This window comes from Somniosus microcephalus, chromosome 11 (genome assembly GCF_052327205.1).
Source record: "Somniosus microcephalus isolate GS21.2 chromosome 11, FLI_Smic_1.0, whole genome shotgun sequence".
Taxonomy (NCBI): domain Eukaryota; kingdom Metazoa; phylum Chordata; class Chondrichthyes; order Squaliformes; family Somniosidae; genus Somniosus; species Somniosus microcephalus.
Genome location: NC_140997.1, coordinates 100,855,559 through 100,882,518, shown reverse-complemented (window position 1 = coordinate 100,882,518; position 26,960 = coordinate 100,855,559).

Genomic DNA, 26,960 nt, shown 5'->3' with positions numbered 1-26,960 from the left:
TCTCACAGAGACACACACTGGCACACACACACTCAAACACATTCACATACACTCTCTCACACACACACTAACACACACACACACAATTACGCACTGATACTGCACACACTCACACACATTCACATACACACACACACACACTCACACACACTCACACACACACACACTTATACACACACACTCGCACACACACTCTTGCACACATTCACACACACACCACGCACACACACACTCACACAGCCTCACACACACACACAATAACACACACACTCACTCAAACACAACACACACACACAGACACACGCTCACACACAATCTCACACACACACACACTCACAGACTCACACACACTTGCACACACTCACATACACACCACACACACACACACACTCACACACACACTCTCACACAGGCTCTCACACTAACACACTCACACACACACCACACACACACTCTAACACACACCAACACTGACACACACGCACACACTCACACACACACACAATTACACACTCATACTGCACACACTCACACACATTCACACACTCACACCAAACACTCACACTCACACACACACACACACACACACACACACTCACACAGGCACACACACTCACACACACACACTAACACACACCAACACTAACACTCACGCACTCACTCACACACAGACTCTCACACACACATGCACAAACTCTGACACACACACTCTGACACAGACACACACTGGCATATACATACTCACACACATTCACATACACTCACACACACACTATCACACACATTGACACAAACTCACACTCACACCACACACTAACACATACACTCACACATACTAACACACAGACACATATACACACACACTAGCACACACATTTTCACTCACATTCACACACACAGACCACAAACACTCACACAGTCTCACACACACACAATAACACACACACGCTCACACACACCACACACACATACTCACACACTCTCACACACTCACTTAAACACACACACACACACACACTCTCACACACACACACACTAACACACTCACACACAACCAGACACACACACACTCTCTCACTCACACACATGCATTCTCTCACACACACACACACTCTCTCACACACACACACTCTCTCTCTCTCTCACACACACAGAATAACAAACAAACAAACTCTCACATACACACACTCACACCCAAACACTCTCACAAACACACAAACACACACACTCATACAAACACACTCTCACACACACACACACTCTCACATATGCACACTCACACACACACTTACACACACACACACACAAAAGCACACACACACACTCTCACACAGGCTCTCACACTAGCGCACACACACACACACACCACACACACACACTCTAACACACACCAACACTAACGCACATGCACACACTCACACACACTCTCTCATACACACACTCACACATTCACACACACACCCCACACCCACACACTCTCTCAGACACACACTTCTCTCACACACACACTCACACACACACTCTCACACAGACTCTCACACTAACACACTCACACACACACCACACACACACACTCTAACACACACCAACACTAACACACACGCACACACACACACCACATACACACACTCTAACACACACCAACACTAACAGACACGCACACACTCACACATACACACACTGACACAATCATACATGCACTCAAACACATACACACTCTCACACACACACACACTTATACACACACACTAGCACACACACTCTCGCACACATTTACACACACACAATAACAAACAAACAAACTCTCACATACACACACCCACACCCACACACTCTCACAAACACACAAACACACACACTCACATAAACACACTCTCACACACACACACTCTCACATATGCACACTCACACACACACTCACACACACACACACATACACAATAACACACACAATCTCACATACACAAACTCACACATTCACACACACCCCCTGCAAACACACACACTCTCTCAGACACACACTTCTCTCACACACACACACACCAGAAACACACACACTCTCACACAGACACACACTGGCACATACACACTCACACACATTCACATACACTCTCACACACACACACACTCTCACAGATATACACTAACACACACACACACACACACTCACACGCACACACAATTAAACACTCATACTGCACACACTCACACACATTCACTTACACTCACACACACACTAACACACACTCACACCACACACTCACACACACACACACTCACACACACACACACTTATACACACACATGCACACACACACCCACACTCACACAGTCTCACACACACACAATAACACACACACTCACACACACATTCATACACATACCACACACACAGACACACACACGCACCACACACACACACATCACACACATACTCTCACACACACACTCACACACACTTGCACACACTCACACACACAACACACACACTCACACACTCACTCACAGATTCACACACACTCACATACACACCACACACACACACACACTCACAAACACACACTCTCACACAGACTCTCACACTTACACACTCACACACACATTCATACACATACCACACACACAGACACACACACGCACCACACACACACACATACTCTCACAAACACACTCACACACACTTGCACACACTCACACACAGAACACACAAACTCACACACGCACTCACAGACTCACACACACTCACATACACACCACACACACACACACACTCACAAACACACACTCTCACACAGACTCTCACACTAACACACTCACACACACACCACACACACACACTCTAACACACACCAACACTAACACACACGCACACACTCACACACACTCTCACATACACACACTGACACAATCACACATGCACCCCACACACACACACACTCTCTCAGACACACACTTCTCTCACACAGACCCTCGCACACACACACACACCAGAAAAACACACACTCTCACACAGACACACACTGGCACACACACACACTCACACACATTCACATACACTCTCACACACACACACTAACACAAACTCACACACACATTCACACACACACTCACACACACTCAAACACACACACACTCACACACAGACACACTTATACACACACACTAGCAAACACACTCTCGCACACATTCACACACACACCACACGCAAACACACACACTCACTCAGACTCACAAACACGTGCACACACTCACATACACACCACACACACACACACACTCACACACACACACTCTCACACAGACTCTCACACTAGCACACTCACACACACACACTCTAACACACACCAACACTAACGCACATGCACACACTCACACACACTCTCACATACACACACTCACACATTCACACACACACCCTACACACACACACACTCTCAGACACACACTTCTCTCACACACACACTCACACACACATACCAGAAACACACACACTCTCACACAGACACACACTGGCACACACACTCACACACATTCACATTCACACTCACTAACACACACACACATACACACACACACTCACACACACACACAATTACACACTCATACTGCACACACTAACACACATTCACGTACACTCTAACACACACACACTAACACACCCACACCCACTCACACACACACACACACACAATTACACACACAGACTGCACACACTCACACACATTCACATACACTCTCACATTAACACACACTCACACTCACACCAAACACTCACACTCATGCACACACACCCACACACACACTCACACAGACACACACACGCTCACACACACACTCTAACACACACCAACACTAACACACACGCACACACTCACATACACTCTCAATCAGACTCTCACACACACACGCACACACTCTGACACACACACTCTCACACAGACACACACTGGCACACACATTGACACACACATTCACATGCACTCACACACACACTATCACATACATTGACACACACTCCCACTCACACCGCACACTCACACATTAACACATACACTCACACACACTCACACACACACACACACACTTATACACACACACACTAGCACACACACTCTCACTCACATTCACACACACACACCACACACACTCACACACACAAAATAACACACACACACACACACTCACACACACACTTACACACACACTCACACACACACTCACACACATACCACACACACAGTCACACACACACTCACACACACCACACTCAAACTCACATACTCACACACACACCACACACACACTTACTCACACACACTTACACACACTCACACTCACACACCACACACACTCACGCACACACACTCACTCACACACTCAGACACTCACTCACACACACACACTCTCTCTCACACACACACTCTCTCACACACACACACACAAACACACACACTCACAAACACACTCACACACACACATTCACAGTCACAATCTCACACACATGCTAGCACACACACACTCACACATTCTCACACACTCACACTAACACACACACACTCACACACACACTCACACTAACACACACACACTCACACACACACACACACTCTCACACACACACTAACACACACACAACCAGACACACATACACTCTCTCACTCACATACACACACACTCTCTCACACACACACACTCTCTCACACACAGACTCTCTCTCTCTCACACACACATATTAACAAACACACAAACTCTCTCACATACACACACACTCACACTCACACACACACACTCCCTCACACATACACACTCTGGCAACCTCACAGTCACACACACACACTAACACACACACAGTCTCTCTCACACACACACACTCTCTCACACATACACACACACACTCAAAAACAAACTCACACACACACTCTGACACACAGGCCTAGAAATTCAGTTGCGTTTGCGCCCAATTAGGGGCGAAAGAGTGGGTTGCCCCGGAAGTTGCGTCGCGCCCAAAATTAGGTGGGCCCTAACATCGGCCGGTAGTGCTGTGCTGGCACCGATGACGTCATTGGTGTGCGCAGTGCCCCGGTACCTCCCGAAACCACGCCGATCCCCATCTTCAGTAGCGGCCGCCTCTTCCGTGGCGGGCGCTAACAACATCGGGAGACCGGGTCCTTACTGTAGCCTTAGCGGCGCAAGTTAAGGTGGAGGTGCGGGGCGGCCGCTTTTTCGGCGGCCGCCTGTCCGCACCTCCATCCCCGGCCTCCTCCACCCTCCCCCCGCGGCAATGCCGGCTGGTTTCCGTGGAGCCCGGCACTTCTCCGTTGTGCCGGGCTCTTTTGCCGGCACTTGCAATCGGGGCTCTGGCCGTTGCAGGCACCTCCCCCTTAAGAGAAAGGGGAGGCCTGCAGTACAGCAGCCTGCCGCACCGCATCGGGTGGCGCAGCGGGACCGGGAGCGCTGAAATTCACTTTCAGCGCCCCAAGCGGGGCGGACACACCCTGTACCAGCGCCCGGTTCCACTTTGGGGTGCTGAAAGTGAATATGGGGCGGGCACAACTGGCTCCGCGGCGGGCGCAAAATTTTCGGCGCAAACGTGCTGGCGGGGCTATACCCAATTTCTAGGCCCCACACTCTAAGACACAATCTCACACACACGCTAACAGACACACACACACACACAGTGACACACTCTCACACACTCACCCTCACACACACACACTCACACACACACTCTCACACACACACTAACACACTCACACACAACCAGACACACACACACTCTCTCACTCACACACACATGCACTCTCTCACACACACACACACTCTCTCACACACACACTCGCTCTCTCTCTCACACACGCACAATAACAAACAAACACACTCTCACATACACACAAACACACTCACACACACACCACACACATACACTCTCTCACACACACACTCTTTCACACCCACACACTTACACACACATATGTTGTGTATGTAATATGTGTGCTACTTTGAACCTATGGACAGGACTGCACTACTTGTAGGGCGTAGTGATACGCAGTACCACTCCTGGCCATAGGGGTATAAATAGTACTGTGGGTACTGTTCTCCCCTCAGTTCCCTCCTGTGGGCATGAAGTAAAGACCTACGTATAGTCCCTACCTCCAACCAGTAAAGACCTGTTTGAGTTATACGTTTAAGTCTTTGTGTTAATTGTTCAATAAAATACACATATTTAACACTGGCGACGAGTCAGGTTCTTACCCTGCGGCAGTTGAAGAGAGGTTTCAAACATCACCACCCCACTAGAAGCGACAGGCTTTAGGACTCTGAAGCCTCCATCAGCGACTGAGCACTGGAGTGCAGCAGCCACCCTGACAGCTTCCAGCGACTGACAGAAGTCTTTCTGCAGTTTCCTTGTTCAACCTAGGTGGTGGGGTAAGCCGTGCAGCGTTGGCTGCAAAGACAGGGCTGGGGAAGTTGGAGAAGATAAGGGCGATCGCAATCCCTGAAAAGAGCCGCGGTGAAACGCGCGAGTGGGTAAGCCAGAGCCCGGGAGGGAGCGAGCAAGAGCCGCGCGAGTGGGTGAGCCAGAGGCCGGGAGCCGCTTCAAGTGCGAGGCGCAGCGCGGGCCAGCGATCGGGACCAAAGATAAGGGCCGCACTCGGACTGAAAGGCGCGGCGGCTGCAGAAGCTCAAGGTGCGAGAGCCGCGGTGCACAGCGCGGGCTATCGATCGTGGCGAAGATAAGGGCCGCACTCGGGGGCTGAAGGGAGACGGCGTCGGGGGACGGGTGAAGACCGCCAAGCGCGGGAAAACCACCATTTTGTGGGCGGAGGACGACGGCAAGAGCGGGAAGCCGCCATCTTTGATAACAAGTAAACAAAATAAAATCTGAGAAATTGCAAATCTACAATGCCTAAACACGGGAATATTAGCACCTTTGATAGTGACCTCGAAGATTGGGCCATATATGTTGAAAGAGTAAAAAAGTTATTGTAAGGCCAATAAAATTCGTGACCAAGATAAAGCTCTAACATTATTAAATTTAATGGGTGCGAAGACATACGGGCAATTGAAACACCTGTTATCACCAGATGAACCGGCGGATAAGACGTTCGATGAGATTGTTACTGTCCTGAAAGATCATCTAAACCCCACGCCGCTGATGCTAGCGGAACGATTTAAATTTTACGACAGAAGGCAGCTACAGCATGAAAGCAATGCTGAATATTTGCTGGAATTGCGTAAATTAGTGAAATATTGCCAGTTTGGAATGGGACTGACAGATGCACTACGAGACAAATTTGTGTGTGGTTTATTTAAACAGGATACACAAAAGCGACTGCTCGAGGAGAATGAGCTGACGCTTGAGAAGGCGGTCACTATGGCAGCAGCACACGAAACCGCAGCGAGAGGCACGGCAGTAATGCAGCTACGGTCACCGGAGCTCAGTGCACACAAATTGGGTGTGAGTTCTGGCAAATGTTATCATTGTGGAAAGACAACGCATGATCAGAACCAGTGTTGGTTTAAAAACCAAGAATGTAGAACTTGTGGTAGGCTTGGACATATAGCTAGAGTATGCAGGTCAGGGAAGAAGACCAGCAACAAGAAGTCACCGCAAGGAAAATACGCAAAGGTACACAAGGTGACCGAACAGGAGTCTGATTCAGACGCTAGCAGTAATGAACTGGCTAGCTTAAGCTGTAATGAACTGGCTAGCTTAAGAGTACTCAACGCTGGTAAGGGTGCAGACCTCCAGACAATTTGGGTCACTCTTCAGATAGAAGGAGTCCAAGTAAAACTGGAATTGGACACTGGATCGGCATTGACGGTCATAAATAAGAAAGATTACAGAAAGTTATTCCAACATATTCCCCTACAGGATACGGGGATTATATTGAAAACATACACGGGGCAAAGAGTGTACCCCACCGGGAAAATAGAGGTTGCAGTGGTCCACAAGGGCGAAGACAGTCAAATAATGGACTTATATGTGATATCTGAAGGAGGTTCTCCACTACTAGGACGGGAGTGGATTAGGAAAATGAATATGGACTGGCATTTCCTACAAACAATAACGAGTGAGAACTCGGTGAAGATAGTCGGCCCAGACTCTGGAACGGATGATGGTAAGCCCAACTCAGGTGCAAAAGACAAAGTTTCAGCACAGAATTCCACTGAGCAACAACAACATAGTTTAACTGTGGATTCTGAGTCTGGCAAGTCTACTGATGTGCCCATTTCTGAGGGACACCGGGCTCGAACTCAACTCCATTTCAAACTACAACAGCAATTAGAACAAATGCTTCGCCGTTTTGAGCAAGAGTTGAATGCAACGAAAGAGTTCTTTGATATAGAGTTGGAGAATCTGGAAAAACAACAGAAGCAGCTGATGGAGAAAATGGAGCAGGAGCACACAAAACGTCTGATGCCAGAGGAGTTAACGGTCAGCCAACTCCTGCATATGCTGAAGGACAGGACTCTGAAATGGGAAAAACTTGAACACGAACTTCAATATTCAAACGAAAGGGGTTCGGAGCTCTCAAAGGTTATTGGAAAAGCTGAGGTGGCAACACAGACTGAGATGACTGCAAAAGAGCAGCCCTTGGATGCCAAAAGTACGCTGACTCACGTCAACGTAGAACAACAGACCGCTGAAACAGCTGCTCCGGTAGAGGGATTGAATAGTCCGATCAATCAATCTCCAAAAGAAGTTGAAGTAGTAAAATCTCAAATGAGGTCATTAGTAAACGACTTGCTGAAAGCCCAGAAAAAGCTGGATGAAGAGGTACGCATGAAGAAGTCTCTTCAGGAAAGATGTCTGGACTTGGAACAAAAGCTGGCTAACGCCCAGCTGGGTATGGAGGAAATAGAAGACCCTCTCGCTGGCCTAGATCAGGACGACACCGAATATTACTATGTCCTGTCCTGCCCAACTTGTAACTTCGACTGCCACCATACAGAAATCATGGAGGAGCACCGAAAGTCTACGGAACATCGGGAGAAGATGGCTCTGCTACGGAAAAAGGACGAAGAGAAGGAGGAACTGCGCATGCAGCTGGCAGCTGACAGTGGAGCCCAGAGAGTCTCCAAGAAGCAGAAAAGGAAAAGTCGAAACAGAAGATGACCCATCTGAACCATTATTACCTCTACCAGATCACACACGTGGTCCCTCCGAACGGAGCCAATTCAGTTCGAAAGTTCAAACTGTTAAATCCATGGAAGGACTATTGAATGAGTCACTCCAGCAACGTGAACCGACTACACCACAGAGATTGAATCTGTGAACTGTTTTCCACAGAGACTGAATCTGTGATCTGTTTTGACATGAAGTTATCTATGTATCTATGTTATTCTGTTATGTAAACCTGAAGTTATATATGTATATATGTTATTACGTTATGTTAAATGGGGAGATGACTGTAAAGCTAGGAAGGGAGGAATGTTGTGTATGTAATATGTGTGCTACTTTGAACCTATGGACAGGACTGCACTACTTGTAGGGCGTAGTGATACGCAGTACCACTCCTGGCCATAGGGGTATAAATAGTACTGTGGGTACTGATCTCCCCTCAGTTCCCGCCTGTGGGCATGAAGTAAAGACCTACGTATAGTCCCTACCTCCAAACAGTAAAGACCTGTTTGAGTTATACGTTTAAGTCTTTGTGTTAATTGTTCAATACAATACACATACTTAACAACATACTCACACACACACACACAAACACACACTCTCTGGCACACACACACACAGACATACACACACACACACACACACATTCACACACATTCCACACACACAAACACACTCTCACATAAACACACTCACACACACACCACACACACACTCTCACATACACACACCCGCACACTCTCACACATTCACATAAACACACACCCTCTCACATACACACACTCGCACACACACTCATGCACACGCCACACAAACACACACCCTCTCACATACACACACTCACACCCACACACTCTCTCAAACACACAAACACACTCAAACAAACACACTCGCACACACACACTAACACACACACACACACTCACATACACACACAATTACACACTCATACTGCACACACTCACACACATTCACATACACTCTCCCACACATACAATAACACATACTCACACACACACTCACACACACGCACACACACTCACACAGTCTCACAAACACACAAAATAACACACACACACTCACACACACCACACACACAGACACAAACACACACCACACACACACACCACACACTCACTCACAGACTCACACACACTCACATAAACACCACACACATTCACAAACACACACTCTCACACAGACTCTCACACTAACACACTCACACACACACCACACACACACACTCTAACACACACCAAAACTGACGCACACACTCACACACACTCTCACATACACACATTGACACATTCACACACACACCCCACACACACACACTCTCTCAGACACACATTCTCTCACACACACCCTCGCACTCACACACACCAGAAACACACACACTCTCACACAGACACACACTGGCACACACACACACTCACACACATTCACATAAACTCTCACGCACTTACACAAACTCACATTCACACCAAACAATCACACTCACACACACACACACTCACACAGACACACACACACTCACACACACACTTGAACACACACCAACACACACTCTCACGCAGACACACAATGGCACACACATACTCACAAGCATTCACATACACTCACACACAATAACACACACTGACACACACTCACACCACACACTCTCACACTAACACATACACTCACACACACTCACATACACACACACACTCACACACACACCACACACATACACTCTCACACACACACACTCTCACACCCACACACACAAACTTACACACATATACTCACACACACACACACTCTCTGGCACGCACGCACACACACACACACATTCACACATATTCCACACACACTCTCATATAAACACACTCACACACACACACCACACACACACTCTCACATACACACACTCACACACACACACTCTCTCAAACACACAAATACACTCACACAAACACACTCTCACACACACACTAATACACACACACTCACACACACACAATTACACACTCATACTGCACACACTCATACACATTCACATACACTCTCACACACACACTAACACACACTCACACCACACACTCTCTCACACACACGCACACACACGCACACTCACACAGTCTCACACACACACACAATAATACACACACACTCACACACACACTCACACGCACATGCACACTCACACACACACTCACACATACCACACACACAGACACACACACACTCACACACACCACACACACAGACACACACACACCACACACACACTCACACACACACACTCACACACTCTTGCACACACTCACACACACCACACACACTCACACACACACTCACTCACAGACTCACACATACTCGCACAAACTCACATATACACCACACACACACACACTCACAAGCACACACTCTCACACAGACTGTCACACTAACACACTCACACACACACCACACACACACGCTCTAACACACACCAACACTAACACACACGCACACACTCACGCGCACTCTCACATACACATATTGACATATTCACACACACACCCCACACACACACTCTCTCAGACACACACTTCTCTCACACACACACACCAGAAACACACAAACTCTCACAGAGACACACACTCGCACACACACACTCACACACAATCACATACACTCTCACACACACACACTAACACACACTCACACTCACACCAAACACTCACACTTACACACTCTCTAACACACACCAACACTAACACACACGCACACACTCACACACACTCTCACACACACACACTCAGACACACAGACACTCTCACACAGACACACACTGGCACACACATACTCACACGCATTCACATACACTCACACACACTGACACACACTCACACCACTCACTCACACACTAACACATACACTCACACACACTCACATACACACACACACACACACTTATACACACACACACTAGCACACACACACTTGCACACACACTCTCACACACATTCACACACACACACACACTCACACAGTCTCACACACACAATAGCACACACACACTCACACACACACACACACATACCACACACACAGACACACACACGCTCACACACAGCACGCATACACACCACACTCAAACTCACACACTGACACACACCACACACACACATACTCACACACACTTACACACACTCATACACACACCACACCCACTCACACACACAGACTCACACACACTCACTCACACACACAAACACTCACTCACACACACACATGCACCCACACCCTTACATGCACAAACTAACGCACATGCACACACTCACACCCTCTCTCACACACACTCACACACACACACATTCTGACACAGACACATTCACACACACTAACACACACACACCACACACATTCACTCACACACACACTCACTCACACAATCACACATACACACATGCACACACACACTCTAACACACACACTAACGCACATTCAACACACACACACTCTCACACACACACACACACTCTGACACACAAACTATCACACACTGTAACACACACACACTCACACACACACTCTGACACACTCTCACACTCACACACACAATCTCTCACACACAAACACACACACATGTTAGATCCATGATTCTTAGAGTATGATGTTTTTAAATAACCACACTGATGCTTTAACTTAACAATAAACAGGTACTTACTGGAGGAGGGTAGTCTCAAGACTGGGGGTACAGAGGCATGCGCAAGGCTTATATACAGGTGTGGTCACGGCCAGTACTACAGTATACAGGAGCTGTAAAAGTAGTTCTGTCTTAAAGGTACATACACGACAATTCCTCCCCTTTTAGATTAGTAGGACCCCTAATATTCAAATAACAATTAACACTTTAACATGTACATTAAACAACAATAGTCCATTTATAGATTCAGTCTTTGGGGTGGCTTCCTGACCCTTTCGGGATAGCGCCTTTCCTGAGGTTCTCGTTCTTGGTGCAGAGGCGATTCTGGCCCCTTTTCATTGGGTAGTTCATCGGTTTCCACTGCTACTGGTTCTGTGGTAGATGCTACCGGTATGTCGGGTTCATCCCCAGGTACTTGAGACATGGGGTTGACTCATTCCTGTGACACTAAGATCTGATCGACGTGGCATCTCACAATGTTCTCCCCGACATCCACTGTGTACATTAATGGCCCCTGCCTTGTGCATATCGTTCCGGGTTGCCATTTCTCTGTTCGGTAGTCACGGGCCAAGACTGGTTGTCCTACATTGAAGCTCCTTGTCGGCTTCCAATTGATGTGCTGGAATTGTTCGCCCTCAACATTTCTTCACACATTTGGTCTGAGCAAGTCCAGACGAGATCTCAACCTTCGGTTAAAGAACACCATGGCCGGAGTCTGGTTGGTAACTGCATGTGTCGCGTTTCGGTAGGCTAATAAGAAATTGTCCACCTTATGCTGTAGTGGAATTTCATCGTCGCACATGGCCTTTATCGCCTTCTTAAAGGTTTGTACGAACCTCTCAGCCAATCCATTTGTGGCTGGATGATACGGGGCGGATGTGTAATGCCTTACCCCATTCCTTCTCATAAATTTTCGAAACTCTTCGGACACAAACTGTGGTCCATTATCAGAGCAAATCTGCTCTGGCAAACCGTTTCTGGCAAATATGGTCCACAGAACTGCAATCGTTTTCTCTGTAGTGGTTGAGGACATTTTTATCACCTCAGGCCACTTCGAATGAGCATCCACTGCTATTAAGAACATTGAGTCCATGCGAAATCAATATGCACCCATTGCCATGGAGAGGAGGGCCACTCCCATGGGAGTAGAGGGGCATGTGGTGGTGCATTTTGGACCTTCTGGCATCCTGAGCAGCTCTTGGTTAGGTCTTCGATTTGTTGATCGATTCCCAGCCACCACACATAAGCCTTAGCAAGGCTTTTCATTTTCACTCCCCCCAGATGACATTCATGTAGCTCATTTAGCACTCTCTCCCTTAACTTGGGTGGAATCACCACTCTGGATCCACACATCACTGTCCCCTGGCATACTGACAGCTGTTCTCTTCTGGATGAGAATGCTGGCAAGAGTGAGTCACCATGTGTTGGCCATCCCCTCACCGTCAAATCATATACCCGAGACAGAGTCGGATCATTGCGGGTCTCCTTCTCTATATCCGCGTTCGTTACTGGCAATCGTTCAATTATTGACGAATAAAATATCTCGATAGGGTCCACTGCTGGTGCTTCCTCCACAGTAGGCAGTGGCAGGCGCGATAGCCCATCAGCGTTCCCATGCTGTTTCTTGCCTTTATATTCTATTTCATATTGATTCGCCCCTAGAAACAGGGACCATCTTTGTAACCGTTGTGCAGTCATCACTGGAACGCCCTTCTTAGGATTAAAGATGGAGACAAGTGGTTGGTGGTCAGTCAGCAAGGTGAACTTCTGCCAATGCAGATAGTGGTTGAATTTTTTTACTCCCCATACTAGGCTGAGGGCCTCCCTGTCAATCTGGGCGTAGTTGCGCTCGGCTGAGGTTAGTGACCGAGACGCAAAGGCTACTGGCCTCTCCAACCCGTCTGGGAATTTGTGTGACAGCACCGCTCCAATACCATAGGGTGATGCATCACATGCCAAATGAATTGGTAGTGCTGGGTTGAAATGGGCCAACACCTCTTTTGATGTGATCAATTCTTTACTCTTCTGGAAAGCTCATCTACGTTCGTCATTCCACTTCCGTGGTACCCCTGTTTGCAGTAGGGTGTTCAGTGGGTGTAATACCATGGACAAATTTGGTAAGAACTTGTGGTAGTAGTTTACCAACCCGAGGACCGACCTCAGTTGTGACACATTTTCCAGTGCTGGAGCCTTGACTACTGCCTCAATCTTTTCAGGGGACTTATGTAACCCCTCTTCATCGATGACGCGGCCACAATACGAGATCTTTTTCTGGAAAAACTCACACTTGTGGCGATTAGCTCGTAGCCCATACTCATTTAATCTGGTGAGCACCTTCTCCAAGTTGGCGAGGTGATCACTGTCATTTTTGCCCGTGACCAGGATGTCATCCAAATAACACTGGGTCCCTGGAATCCCTTGCAGGAATTGATCCATTGGCCTTTGCCAGATAGCCGGAGCCGAGGCTACCCCGAACACCAGCCAATTGTATTGACAGAGACCTTTATGAGTGTTAATCCTAAGGTATTGTTTCGAAGCTTCTTCTACCTCCATTTGCAAGTACGCCTGGGCTAGATCAATTTTGGTGAAGCGCTTACCTCCAGACAGCGAGGCAAAAATATCCTCAATTCGTGGAAGTGGATATTGTACCGTGTGAAGGACTGGGTTCACTGTTACCTTAAAATCCCCACAGATGCGGACCTTCTTTGGTTCCCCAGGCGTATTACTCAACGACCTCTGCATTACAGGAACGATGGGTGTAGCCCACTCACTCCAGTCTACTTTGGACAGTACTCCTGAACGTTCCAACCCTTCCAGCTCTGCTTCGACAGCTGGTCTGATCGCATGAGGCACTGTTCTGGCCTTAAGAAACTTTGGGCTTGCATTTTCCTCTATTTTAATTGTTGCTGTTATGCCTTTAAGTATTCCAAGTCCCTCCTGTAACACTTCTTTTGCGTCAGTTAAAATTTTTGATAGTCGTCCAGGTGTGACGTCATCATCCTTTTTGGCCTCAACCTTCAGTGCCTGCAGGGAATTCCAATCTAATTGTATCTTCCGGATCCATTCACATCCTAGCAGTGGTGGTCCTCCATCTGGTAATACATATATATCCATTTTAGGTATTTCCTGGCCTTTATATATCACTTTCACCCTTATTTTTCCTTTGGCATAGGCTTTTTGCCCCGTGTACGTCTTCAAGATATTCTCTGTAGCTTTCAAGGATATATGTGAAAATAGCCGCTTGTAGTCCCTTTGGTTTATGACTGTTAGGGCTGATCCTGTGTCCAATTCCATTTTCACTTGGACTCCATCTATCTTGAGTGTAACCCAGATAGTCTGGTGATCCTCCATTTTGGTTACCTTATGTAGTTTCAGACAACCCAGCTCCTTGCTTCCGGAGTCTGTGTCACTTTTCTGTTCATCTGAACTACTGTCCATCACCTGGTGTACTTTTTTGTACTTCTCCTGTGGAGATTTCTTACTGTTGGTTTTCTTCCCAGACCTGCAGACTCTTGCTATGTGTCCTGTTTTTCCACACTGTCTGCACACTTGGTCCTTGAACCAACAATCCTTCTGGTCATGTGTTGTTCTGCCGCAGCGGTAGCACTTCCCTGTTCCATAGGACATTTCATTGGTGCCATATTCTTGCGGTCTCCATTGTATCTCGGCAGCGCCCCTTGCGGCTGCTTTGTGTAATACTGCCATACTGAAAGCCTTGTCCAGCGTAAGATCCTTTTCTGATAGAAGCCGTTTCTGGGTTCCTTCACTTTGTAGCCCACACACAAACTTTTCCCTTAACGTATCTGCTAGTCCCACTCCAAACTGGCAGTGTTTTGATAGCTTGCACAGTTCCGTTAGGTACTCAGCATTGCTTTCGTCTTTGTGTTTGTTCCTTTTATGGAACTTAAATCGTTCTGCTATCAGCAGCGATGTGGGGTTTAAGTGGTCCTGTAGGATTTCTACTATGCTTTCGAAATTCTTGTTCACCGGCTTCTCTGGGGTTATTAGATTTCGCAGTAACCCATAAGTTTTTGCACCCATGGAATTTAACAATACCAGTGCTTTCCTAGCATCTGGCACTTCATTCGCCCTGCAGTCCCCCTCAATACGTTCCACATATGTCGCCCAATCTTCGACTTCATTGTCGAACGTAGAGATACTGCCACACTTCGGCATCCCTGGGTGTGATTTAACTGTCAAAAATGGCATCTCCCGCACTTCCCCTTCTTCTCCGCTGGCACAAAATGACGTCTCCCACGCTTTCCTTCCTTCCCGCACTCGCCCTTCTTCTCCGCTGCGGCTTCTAAAAATGGCATCTCCCGCACTCTTCCTTCTTCTCCGCGGCTCAATGGTGTCTTCCACGCTCTACCTTCTTCACCCCACGGACACTGTTCAGCCCTTGAGCCCTGGCTGTGCTCTGCGCGTTATTTTTTTTTAAATTTTTTTTTGACGCTACTCGGTCCTGAACACGGCTGTTGCTTTACCCTCTCTCCGTTTTTTTTTTTTTTCTCGACGCCGCTCGGTTTTCAACCCCCGGCTGCGCCCTGTGCGCTTCACCCTCTGTCTTACCCCTTCGACGCTGCTCGGCTTTCTCTCCGCTGTCGGTCGGCTCCAGCCGCCGCTGCCGGGAAGGGTCTGCGCTGGACCTGTCGTCAGTCTCTTGTTGATCATCATGGCTGGGGAACCAAGCCCAGCTCTCCACAGCCTCCCCTGCGATGTTCACTCCCTGCCGGACAACTGGGCGGTTGCTCATGGTCGACGCCCGTGTTCCTGGCCTCGACTTTCTTACACCCCCCTCCCAGAGCGAATCCTCAAAGGGAAATGCAGAGTTGCATGTAGATTCGAATCGACACTCGTCGCCACTGTTAGATCCGTGATTCTGAGAGTATGATGTTTTTCAATAACCACACGGATGCTGTAACTTAACCATAAACAGGTATTTACTGGAGATGGGTAGTCTCAAGACTGGGGGTACAGAGGCATGCTCAAGGCTTATATACAGGTGTGGTCACTGCCGATACTACAGTACACAGGAGCTATAAATGTAGTTCTGTCTTAAAGGTACATACACTACAACACACACACACACTCTCTCTCACACACACTCACACACACACACATAAACACTCACACACACACTCACACACTCTCAAATATACACCCATCATCATCGGCGACCACTCGAATACGAGTATGGTATGTCCTTCATCAGTCATCTACTTGTGGGTCTTCAGGTGGCTTTGGAGGCAAATCCGAGATCCACAGACTCTACTACAGTGTGGGCATGTAAGACTATTGGTAGTGACTGGAGTATGGGTCTTCTTAAGTTGTTGTCTCTCCTTACGGTGCTGGCGTTTATCCTCAGCGGCACGCTGGAGATTCTTTTCATGTAGTGCGGCACCGTTGTGGATGCATTTTCTCCAATTGTCTCTGTCCAGTGCGATTCCCTCCCAGTTATTAATATCGATATGGAACTTTTTAAGGATTACTTTGATGTTATCTTTGTAATGCTTCTTTTGACCAGCAGGAGATCTCTGCCCTTCCTTCAACTGGGAGTACAGAACCTGTTTTGGGAGACATGAGTCTGACATGCGAATGACATGTCCAATCCATCGGAGTTGATGCTGCATGATGAGCGTAGTGATGCTGTAGATATTGGCCTCTTCAAGTATAGTCCAGTTGGTACACTTGTCCTCCCAGCTGACCCTCAAGATTTTGCATAGAGAGTGTTGCTGGTATTGCTCTAAGGCTTTGAGATGTCTACTGTACGTAGTCCAGGTTTCAGCTCCATATAAAAGGGTGGGACGAATGATGGCTTTGTATGCAAGAATTTTAGTTTGGACTTGGAGGTCATGATTTTCAAAGACTCTCCTCCTCAGTTTAGAAAAGGCTGCACTTGCACAACTCAGGCGGTGATGGATTTCAGAATCAATGTCAGCTTTGGAGGATAAATGGCTACCAAGATATGGAAAGGTGGTGACATTTTCAAGGGTGTTATTATCAATCTTTATAGAGGGAGGAGTTGCAAGCTGATTAGGTGATGGCTGGTGGAGCACCTGGGTTTTCTTTATATTCATGGTGAAGCCCAGAAGTTTGTAGTCTCTGGAAAAAGCATTCAAGGTGTTTTGTAGATCATGCTCGGAAAGAGCTGTGATGGCGTTATCATCTGCATACTGTAACTCCATAATGGTAGTGATGGAGACTTTGCTCTTGGCCTTAAGCCTGTTGAGATTGAAAAGTTGGCCATCAGTACGGTAAAGGATTGAATTCCGGTGGGCAGATCATTGCTGATGCGATGGAGGATAACTGAGATGAACACTGCAAAAAGGGTTGGAGCAATGATGCAGCCCTGTTTTACTCCTGTCTCAACTGTAAAGGGCTCTGAAATAGAACCGCTGTTGCTGAGAACTGCTGCAGGCATGTTGTCATGTAGCAGCCTCAGGACTAAGATGAATTTATCGGGGCAACCAAGCTTAGACAAGATATGCCATAAAGTCTGGCGGTGGACGGTGTCAAAAGCTTTAGTTAAGTCTATGAAAGCTATGAACAGTGGTTGCTTTTGTTAAATCCGTGGATCTTGATGTATGGTGTCCTTCAACAAATAGACAGAGACTGCAGAGGAACAATCAACAGGTGTTTACTGGATGAGGGTCGCTCTAAAACTAACAGTACAGATCCCTACTCAGGGTTTATATACAGGTGTGGCCACTGCCGGTACTACAGTATACAGGAGCTGTAAAAAGTAGTTCTCCCCTTAAAGGTACATACACTACAATTCCTCCCCTTTTAGATTAACAGTACCATAACATTCATTTAACAATTAACACTTTTAACATGCAACATTAACTGAAAATAATCCATTTATAAATTCAGTCTTTGGGGCGGCTTCCTGATCCTTTCTGGATAGCGCCTTTCCTGAGTGTCTTGCTCTTGGTGCGGAGGCGATACTGGCCCCCTGTCGTCGGTCGGTTCATCAGCTTCCGATGCTACTGTTTCTGGGGTAGATGCTACCTGTATATCGGGTTCATCACCAGGTACGCGAGACATGGGGTTGACTCGTTCCTGTGACTCAAGGATCTGGTCAACATGGCTGTAGTGATCAATAGCATGTCATTCTATAGTGGACACTAGGTGGAGCCGTAGAGCTGTATATAGCTGTATGTATATAAGACAACACTACCCAGCTGTATAGATATTAAGAATACATTACCCATGAGGCTAGGCTACCCACAAGGCAGCAGTCAAGATGGAAGCCTCTACAAGATGCTCTACAATTCCACATGTGCTCAATAAAGCAACTAGCAAAAGCTAGCTGTGTTCATAATAAGAATGTCTATTTATTAATGAACATAACTTGGTACCAGGAGTGGGGTGAAGATCTGCTGAAAATTGCGAAAAGCGACATGGAGAATTTGCAGCCACCAGAGCGTTTGAATCTCGAGGGAAATGTTGACTACAATTGGCGGATTTTTAAACAACAATTCGAACTCTACATTGCAGCCATCGGATTTGGTACGAAGCCAGATGCAAGGAAGATAGCATTGCTGCTTACGGTTGCAGGCCCACAGGCGATAGAGCTATTTAATACATTTGTATTTAATCCAGGGGAGAACAGAGAAAAATTAGAAGATGTAAGAGTGAAGGAAACACTGAAACCCTCTCCAAGCAATGATCACAAGGAGACCTCGATCTATACAAGAGCAGATTGTGTTTGGTATTCATTATAAAAAAGTCAGGGAATGTCTGTTGAGAGAAACCGAACTAAATTTGGAAAATGCAGTGAAAATATGCCAAGCCAGCTGTAAAGTCTGTGGGTTGTTTAGTTAATTAATACACAGACTCCAAGAGTAACTTAAAACAGGACTTTACTATTCGAAGGTCAGGGCGAATCTGCTCAATACTTCCTGACACAACACTTATATACCGGTGTGGTCACCGTCGGTATTACAGTATACAGAAGCCAACAAAGTAGTGCAATGCCTAAAGTAGTTCTCTTAAAGGTGGACGGTTACATACAATAGTTCTCTTAAAGGTAGACGGGTACATACACTACAATCCTCCCTTTTTAGCTTACAACATACTGATTCCTCATTAAACATACATTATAACATATATACAACTTTATGCAAGACAGTTCACAGATTCAGTCTCTCTGGAGGTTTCCGGACTCTGTCCGGATAACGCCTCGGTGGTGTCGTAACTTCCGGCGGGGTAGTAGGTGCTTCTGGCAAGGTCGATTCGGCTTGAAGGACAGTGTCAGGTTCATCTGATTCCAGTATTACCAGATCGGAGGTAGGTGTTCTGGGTATCTCTGTCTCAACATTAACAGTGTAAGGTGGTGGAGTAGGTTGGCCATTTGTGGCTGACCCTATGATCTGGTCAACATGGCGCCTTATTATACTGTCCCCAACGTCCACCGTATACATCAACGGCCCTAGCCTTTTTCCGATAGTTCCAGGCTGCCATTTCTCGGTACGGTAGTCCCGGGCCAAAACTTGTTGACCTATCTGAAAAGATCTAGTTGGCCTTTCATTCATGCCCTGGAATTGTCGGTTCTCTACGTCCCTTCTGACGTTTGGCTTAAGCAAATCCAGCCGGCATCTTAGTCGTCTATTAAAAAACATCATGGCGGGAGTTTGATTTGTGACCGCATGTGTTGCATTCCTGTACGCCAACAAGAAGCTATCCACCTTATGTTGTAAGTTAATGGCTTCATTACCCATGGCCTTTATGGCCTTCTTGAAGGCCTGGACAAACCTTTCAGCCAATCCATTGGAGGCGGGATGGTATGGGGCTGACGTGTAATGCTTAACCCCATTGCTCTATAAGAATTTCTTGAATTCTTCGGACACAAATTGCGGTCCATTATCAGAACAGATCTGTTCCGGCAGCCCATTCCTAGCAAACATGGTCCTTAACACTGTGATGGTTTTTTCCGTGGTGGTGGTGGACATCTTTATTACCTCCGGCCACTTGGAGTGTGCATCCACCGCTATTAGAAACATTGAGTCCATAAATGGACCAGTAAAGTCGATATGTACCCTTTGCCAAGGAGATGAGGGCCACTCCCATGGATGCAGAGGAGCCTGTGGTGGTGCGTTTTGGACCTTCTGGCATCCTAGACAGCTCTTAGTGATTTCTTCGATGTCCCCATCAATGCCTGGCCACCACACAAACGCTCTTGCTAGTTTCTTCATTTTCACTCCACCCAGATGTCCCTCGTGCAGCTCCTTTAACACCTTCTGTTGAAGTTTGGGTGGAATCACCACTCTAGATCCACACATCAGGGTTCCTCGACACACTGACAGCTGTTCTTTTCTCTGCAAAAATGCTTGCAGCCTTGGTTCGCCCTGTGCTGGCCATCCCTCCACCGTTAAATCATAGACTCGTGAGAGAGTCGGGTCATTTCTTGTTTCGTTTTCGATCATCGAATTTGTTACTGGTAGACATTCCACTATGGATGAGTGGAACATCTCTACCGGGTCCACTGTAGTCGCTTCTTCTACTATCGGCAATGGCAAGCACGATAACCCATCAGCATTTCCATGCTGTTTGGACCTTTTGTATTCGATGTCATATTGGTGTGCCCCAAGTAACACGGACCACCTCTGTAACCTTTGCGCTGTCATGGTGGAAACGGCCTTGTTAGGGTTGAACATTGACACCAACGGCTGGTGGTCTGTCAGTAATGTGAACTTCTTGCCCTGCAGATAATGATTGAATTTCCTTACGCCCCACACAAGGCTGAGGGCCTCCCTATCTATTTGAGCATAATTTCGCTCCGCGGAGGTCAATGATCGGGACGCAAATGCCACTGGCCTTTCCGAGCCATTTGGTAACTTGTGTGAAAGTACTGCTCCAATTCCATAGGGGGAAGCATCACAAGCTAGACGAAGAGGTAACATTGGGTTGAAATGAGCCAACACTTCTTCAGAGGTAATCAACACCTTGCTTCTGTGAAAGGCCTTTTTACATTCCTCACTCCACTTCCATGGTACTTCTTTCCGCAACAGAGCATTCAGCGGATACAACACCGTGGATAGATTCGGCAGAAACTTGTGATAATAATTAATCAACCCCAAGAATGATCTTAACTGTGATATGTTTTCCGGAGCGGGGGCCTTCACGACAGCTTCTATCTTGTCAGGTGACTTGTGCAGCCCCTCTCGGTCAATGACATGACCGCAGTACGAGATCCGTTTTTGGAAGAACTCACATTTCTTGCGATTAACTCGAAGGCCATATTCCTTCAACCTAGTGAGCACCAGTTTCAAATTTGTGAGGTGTTCTTCCTCGTCTTCTCCGGTAATCAGGATATCGTCTAAGTAACACTGCGTGCTTGGAATTCCTTGTAATACCTGCTCCATGGCCCTCTGCCAAATTGCTGGAGCCGAAGCTACCCCAAAAACCAGTCTATTATAACGATACAAGCCTCTGTGTGTGTTGATGGTGAGGTACTGACGCGACTCTTCCTCGGCTTCCATTTGTAAGTATGCCTGTGCCAGGTCTATCTTGGTGAAGTGTTTCCCTCCAGCCAACGAAGCAAAGATATCTTCAATCCGTGGAAGCGGGTATTGTACCGTGTGAAGCACCGGATTCACTGTGATCTTGAAGTCTCCGCAGATGCGGACCTTCCCCGGTCCCCCTGGCTTGTTACTTGGTGAAGACTTCATGACGGGAACAATGGGCGTGGCCCACTCACTCCAGTCCACTTTTGACAGTACCCCTGATCGTTCAAGTTCTTCCAGTTCTGCCTCCACAGCAGGTCGTATCGCGTAAGGTACCGATCTGGCTTTGAAAAATTTTGGGCTTGCATGTTCTGCAATCTTAACCTTTGCTTTAATTCCTCGCAGTGTTCCCAGCCCTTGCTGGAATACCTCTTTAGCTTCGTCTAATATTCTGGACAACCGTTCAGGTTTGACATCTTCCTTTCTGGAATCTACCGTCATGGTGTTTAGTGAATGCCAGTCTATCTTTATTTTCCTGATCCACTCCCGTCCCAGAATTGGTGGACCTCCCTCAGGCAACACATACAGGTCCATCCTTTGGTGCTCTTTGTCCTTGTATCTCACCTTGTCTTCCATCTTTCCGATGGGGTATACTTTGTGCCCCGTGTATGTCTTCAATACTAGTTCCGTATCCCGTAGGGGAATATGCTTGAATAACTTTTTATAATCATGCTTATTCATGACCGTCAACGCCGATCCGGTGTCCACTTCCATTTTCACTTGGACTTTTGCAATCTGTAGTGTGATCCAGATAGCTTGTCGGTCAGCTTCATTACTCACATTGTGAATTCTCAGACTATCCAGTTCCTTGCAGTTGGAGTGTGAGTCCGAATTCTGTTCTTCCGCACTCTTCCTAGTCACCTCATGTACCTTCCTGTACCTCTTTTGTGGTGACTCATTATTGTTGGTCTTCTTCCCTGACCGGCATACCTTAGCTATGTGACCGAGCTTGCCACATTTCCTACATTCCTGGTTTTTAAACCAGCATTGGTTCTGGTCGTGTGTTGTCTTCCCACAACGATAGCATTTCGTTGTACCCGAAGTAATTTGCTGCACCCTGAGTGCCGCTGCCTTTAGCTGCATTTCCGCCGTTCCTTTCGCTGCGGCTTCATTCGATGCAGCAATAAGGACAGCCTTCTCAAGTGTAAGATCGTTCTCTTCGAGCAGTCGTTTTTGTGTTTCTTCCTTCGACATTCCGCACATGAATTTGTCTCGCAACGCCTCTGTCAGATTCCCTCCAAACTGGCAGTGTTTCGCTAGTCTACGCAGTTCGACCAAGTATTCTGCGTTGCTTTCGTCTTTCCTTTGCGTTCTCGCATAGAATTTGAATCGTTCCGCCAACATCAACGGTGTGGGGTTCAAGTGATCCTTCAGAACAGTCACAATATCATCGAAAGTCTGATCCGCCGGTTTAGCTGGTGCTAGTAGATGCTTCAAGAACTCGGATGTCTTCGCGCCCATCGAGTTTAGCAAGGTTATAGCTTTGTCATCTTCTTCTATTTTATTGGCCTCACAATAGATCTCAATGCGTTCCACATACATGACCCAGTCTTCTACCTCGGAATTAAAATCATTGATGTTACCATGCTTAGGCATCTTCCTCTCTTCCTGATAACACCACGAATTATTTCTTTAAATTTTTTTTTTTTTCCAAGATGGCGGTTCCCGCGAAAATGGCGGTTTCCCGCGCTTATCTTCTCTCCCCGCCCACTTCAATGGTGGTTCCCCGCTTCTGTCTTCTTCTCCACCTAATGGCGGCTTCCCGCATTTCTTCCCCTGGCGGGAGGGGTACACTTTCCCCACGGGCGACGGCCGCTGGCTTTCAGGTTCACAGCCTGCGCGTCGGCTTCAGTGCTTTCCCTTTTCTCAGCAGGGCAACCGGCGCTGGGTACACCCCATTGACGGCGAACAGTTTCAGCTGCTGGGCTGGCTCTCGCTCAGTTCCCCTTGCTCGGGCTCTGTCTCTCTCCCGCTCGCTCGGCTCTACCGGCGCTGGGTACACCCCGTTGACGGAGAACAGTTTCAGCCGCTGGACTGGCTCTTGCGCAATCTCCCTTGGTCAGCTCTGCCTCTCCCGCTCGCTCGGCTCCCAAACGCCTCTCCCAGCCGTCTCGCAGTCCGGTGCTTCCCTCCCCGGCTGCGGCTGAGTTTTTACATCTTCCCGCGCCTACGCCCCCGGTCGCAGCGCTTCGTGGCTTCGGTCGCTGCCCGGCCTTTTTCGCCGGTCGCGGTCTAGCTGTCTCATGATGCCATTGCGTCCCCAGCCTGTCTGTACCGCGGCTTCCTTGCTCCACGCTGCCCCAGTCTCAGCGCCTCTGGGCCCGACTTCTGTCCGGCTCCTTTCCCCCTCGACCGTGGTCGAGTGCACCGCCCTTATCCTCCGGTTATTCTTTTTACTTTTCCCTTACTCACAGTCACCGTGGCCGCCTTGCTTCTCGTGCTGATCGGCTCACTCCTCACCATGGCAGAAGGGACAGTCAGTGTCTGTTGCTGATGGAAGTCTTTGTTTCTGAATTCTTCCTCCTTTCCAGCTCTGCAGACTCGAGTTTTCTCCCAGCAGAATGACGGGGGCGGTTGACTCTTCTCGACGCTCGTTAATTGCTTTGGAATTATTGTTGCCGCAGGGTACGATCGGACTCGTCGCCACTGTAATGTCTGTGGGTTGTTTAGTTAATTAATACACAGACTCCAAGAGTAACTTAAAACAGGACTTTACTATTCGAAGGTCAGGGCGAATCTGCTCAATACTTCCTGACACAGCACTTATATACCGGTGTGGTCACCGTCGGTACTCCAGTATACAGAAGCCAACAAAGTAGTGCAACACCTAAAGTAGTTCTCTTAAAGGTGGACGGTTACATACAATAGTTCTCTTAAAGGTAGATGGGTACATACACTACACCAGCGAGCTAGCTCGAAAGCACGTGAAGACTTTCAGTGAAATCAATAATGATGCGATTGTAATGAGTGATAATGCTGCTGTCGGTGCTGTGTCCTACAAGGGGAAGAAACATGGGCAGAACAGAAATGAAAAGCAATCGGAGGATGACATTTTTAATTGTAAATGCTGTGGTTACAAACACCAGTTAAGACAATGCCCAGCGTTTGGAAAAATGTGCACAAAGTGTAATGGAAAGAATCACTTTGCCAAACAATGCTTTTCAAAAGTAAAAACAATGAAAGGGCAACAACTTAATGTGATTGAGGACATTGATTTAATTGAGACATTTTTTGTACGAATGGTGTCATGTGACGATATCAATAAAGATACAGAAAATGTGCAGCCCTCAGAAATGGACAATGCTGACCATAAAGTCAATGCAGTAAAAGTGGACAAATGGATGATCCCACTGCAGATAAATGGAGCATTAGTTACATTGAAACTGGACACTGGGGCAAAAGCAAACTTAATCAGTATGAGTGACGTTAACAATATGAAAGAAAAGCCCAAAATACAGAAAAAGTCAGAACCACTGAAGGACTATAATGGACAGAAAATAGATAGCTTAGGTGTATGCAGACTCAAAGTGACAATCAAAGACAAAGTGCATCATCTCATGTTTTCTGTTGTGGCTGAAAGACTTGATTCGATACTAGGTGACAAAGCTTGTGAAGACTTAGAACTGGTCAAGAGAGTCTACCATATAAA